The sequence below is a fragment of the Manis javanica genome, chromosome 5 (genome assembly GCF_040802235.1).
Source record: "Manis javanica isolate MJ-LG chromosome 5, MJ_LKY, whole genome shotgun sequence".
NCBI lineage: Eukaryota > Metazoa > Chordata > Mammalia > Pholidota > Manidae > Manis > Manis javanica.
In genome coordinates, this window is record NC_133160.1 from 128,932,457 (window position 1) to 128,936,550 (window position 4,094).

At 40.6% G+C, this 4,094-nt stretch overlaps 1 pseudogene; it reads left to right on the top strand.

The window, feature by feature from the left end:
- Positions 1-1,491: 1,491 nt before the first annotated feature.
- Positions 1,492-2,062, top strand: LOC108402558 (AP-3 complex subunit sigma-1-like; annotated as a pseudogene).
- Positions 2,063-4,094: the final 2,032 nt, after the last annotated feature.

Genomic DNA, 4,094 nt, shown 5'->3' on the forward strand with positions numbered 1-4,094 from the left:
GTCTGCGTTGCATATTTATTATAATGGAAATATTTCCCGTGCCTGGACACACAACAATGGAGATGCTAATGATAGTATAACTGTCCTAATAACGGTAGTACTAATAGTTGCAGTAATGGAGGTACTTGAAATGATAGTGGTGGTAGCAGAGGTAGTCAGTGGTAACAGTGAGAGTGCCTCAATAGCGGTGATTATCGAAGGGCTAGAGTGGCGACCAGAACCGCGTAGTGGTGTAGTGGTGACCATAGCACTGGTGTGCTAGTGACAAGCAGTGACCATTGTGCTGGCATGCAGGAAGCATAGCAAGGGCATGGTGGTAACAGAGCCTGAGCAGGAGCAATGGCAGAGCCATAATGGCAGCAGTGGCAATAGTCCCAGCAGTGCTGCTGGCAGCAGAAGTGGTCGCAGTGACGTGCAGCTACACATTTTTGGCTACTCAAAGCACTTTACACTTATTAACTCAACTCACACAACTACCCTCTGAAGGAGGGATTATTACAAATGTCCATTTTACAATAGTGCCTATAACATTTGGAATTATTTCAGTTTCAACTGATGCCAATCTTGTTTATGCTGGTTCCAGCAGCATCTCATTAAGACTGAGGTCCTCTCATCTCGATTCCCCAGACCCCACTCACGTCAGCCAAAGCCCCAGAGCCGCTGCCTTCTCGTAGGAGCCTCTGATGGGAAAGATACACGTTATGTAATGTGAAATCACTTTATTTCAATAGAGGTGTCATTCTTGACAAAAAGTAGAAGTGGGGGAATGGTGTTGCCTTCTGACGATTGTATTTTATTAAGTGGTTGGCTAGAGTGATGGAAGGAAAAGAAGCAAATGAGAGGTTGTCCCTCACCTCCTCCTTGGCTGAGGCAGTCATCTCACCTCCTCGGTGCCAGAAAGAGTTCTGTCCTTGACTTTCTGCGACAACCTACCTTCGCACGTGACATATTCTTTACCTTCAATGAATTAAGAAGTCTCTAGAATAGCCATTTTTAGTAGTGGTAATGAGTCAGATATATTGGTATGCAAATGCAAGCTCCCTCACTAACTGCTTGGTTCTCTCAGACTCAGCTTCCACCTCTGTAAAATGAGGATAACCATTACCTTACAGATTTCTTATAAGAAATGAGAGAGAAGGTACATCAAGAGCCTGACCCACAAGAGAAGGTACATATTAAGCCTCAGTAACTATTACTCATTACCGTTAACTGTGGTTATTGCCTTTATTCTTTTCCTCCAGCTATTAAATACATTATTGTCATGAATAAATACCCAAGTAATTCTTGCCTTCCAAAAAGCTTCATTAATTGTGTTACTCAAATAATTCAAAGAAATGAAATTTTTGGTCTGTAGTGTCAAGAAATCCTCCACACCTCCATTCTTCAAAGATGCTATATTGTTCACCTATTGCTGCTATAACAAATGACCAAACAAAGCACCCCTCCACCCATCCCCCACCACCCCGCCCACCAGGTGGGCCAGGCTCAGCCATGATCAAGGCAATTCTCATCTTCAGCCATGGGAAGACGTGGCTCTCCAAGTTCTACCAGCCCTACAGTGAAGATACCCAACAGCAAATCAGCAAATTTGGTATCCAGAAAAGATGAAAATATTTGCAGTTTTCTAGAAGGAGGAAAATTAAGTGGAGGATGTGACAACACACTGATAAATAAACATTAAGCAACATTGTATTTTGTCTTCCCTGTGGATTCTTCAAAAAGTGAACTTGGCATTTTAGATCTAACTCAAGTATTTGTGGAAACATAGACAAGTGTTTTGAAAATGTTTGTGAACTGGATTTAATTTTCCATGTAGACAAGGTTCATAATATTCTTGCAGAAATGGTGATGGGGCAGGTGGTATTAGAAATGAACATGAATGAAATTATGACACAAACTGATGCACAAAATAACCTGAGAAATCTGAGGCTGGCTTAGCAGGAGCTCCGGCCCATGATGTATCAGCTGTAAAGAATATGAATCTTTCTGAGATCCCAGAAAATAATATGGTGAATATGGTGACATCAGTATAGGAGTGCCAAACCTGCCTTCTTTTAAATAATAAATTTAAAAGGCCACTCCCAGGTAAAATCCAGGGGAATTGTCATCTGAGTTTACCATGCAATTGTTTACCAAAAATAGAGGAAGAGTTTTATCTTTTGCTCTTGAATTTAAGTCAATGTACATACAGAGGTTGTGTTAGATCAGTATGGAAGTTCAGTTTTGCTTCTCTTACTCAGAGATTTTGAAGAAATTGTGGTTTTTTTCTTTCTTTTTTAAACTGCATTCCTATGCCCACCTAACGCATGCCTCTATGTATTGGCTACTAAAGTATTTCAAAAAGTGTTTGAGAAATTTCTTTAAATTATGTACAAGCCACAATGTTGGTGTTTTGTATGGATCCACAAGGGCAGCATTCCTTAATTCTATTATTTGTCAGAACCAAGTATGTATTGCATGAAAACATTATGACCTTTTTCTCTTAGTCTAAATAAACTCCAAGGTAACTGAACTTCTAAAAAAACAAAAAGACTGCAGATTTAATGGTTTAAAACAACACAAAGTTCTTATCTTATCATTCTGGAAGTCAGAAGTCTACAATGGGTTGTCAGGAAGCTCTCATCTTCTTTGAATCTCCTACCTCCCTCTGACCCTTACAGAGACCTTTGCAAGTATATTGGGCCCATCCAGATAAATCAGGATAATCTCCCCACCTCAAGATCCTTAATCACACCTACAAAGTCCCTTTCGCTCTGTAAGGTAACTTACTCACAGGTTCTGGGGATTAGGTCACGAACATCTTTGTGGAACTATTATTCTGCCTACCATAAACACCCTGAAGAACTAGCCATAGAAAAAACTGAGTTATTTCACAGAGTTCCCCATCCTTAGTCAGTGTTTGCACATTCATTTGTGATCTTCTATCCTCTCATTATCCTCGATATGGTACCCAATCCCTCTGAGGGTCAGTTTCCCCATGTGTCAAACAATAATAGCCATCACATATCAGTTTTTTTGGAGAATAACCGATGTACTTGTGTTGTAAAACACTTGGTATATTTTAGAATAAAATGCCACATTAAATGAATGATTAATAATTAAACTGCCACAAAGTCAATTAATAGACTCAAACTGCTTTGAGATCTCTGGATAAAAGGCATTCTTCCAATGCCAAGTATACATTATGTTTTCCCTTTGTCCTCACTTTCAGCCATTTATCAAGAGCATACTTTAGCTCATTTTTCCTGTTTCAGGTAAGCTATCTCATTTCTGCCCCTGTGGTTTTCCTGAATGTCTCCTACCCCCAAGCCTTCCAGTGGAAGAAGTGTAGCTCATTTTCTTCACTGGGTATTCTGTGGGTGGGTAGATCTGGCCTCTTTAGTCTTTTTCTATCCCTTTATTCTTAAGCTACAGCTTTTGCTGCCTCTGACTTGGTTTCTGCTGTGTAGTTATGAGTTTGCCACCTCTCTTTTAAACTTCATCAAGAGCTGCTCTGGCCTGATATGTGGGTTTCTCTCTAGTTTCACCATCGCCAGGGGAAATGGAGTCGGTATGGTTGTCCCTCTGCTGAGTTAAATGTGTCCTCATACACATGCCATATTATTCTAGCTATAGGGAGCATGCAGAGATCGGACTTCTGTGGACTCCCACGTGAAAATAGAGAAGCTACTCTGTGTCCTGTAGAATTCCTCTGGCTTTGCCTTGCTGCTTGAAGGGCAGGAATATATACCAACTACACCCAGGAAAGAACATAAAGATGACTCCACCTTTTGAAGTTGACCTTCCCCAGAAACCAAGCCCTGCAAAGAAGCAAACCTTCATGCACTTTAAAAAAAGAAACCAAAAGTTGCATCACAATTTTTTATCATCTATAAAGATATGACTGCATTTAGAATAATGGGATACTCCCCTTTATCTCCTTCCCAGGAAAAATAGTTATGTGGATCTGACAGTCGCCATTCACATATTTCAGACAGAGAGGACTTAATAGAGAAAAAGAGTGATAAAACAGTGGCTGAAAGATGCTGAAAACACTGGCTACAGGGAAGGTGGCGTTACCTAAAGAGCAGCAGCTGCAGGAAGTTGCCCATGTC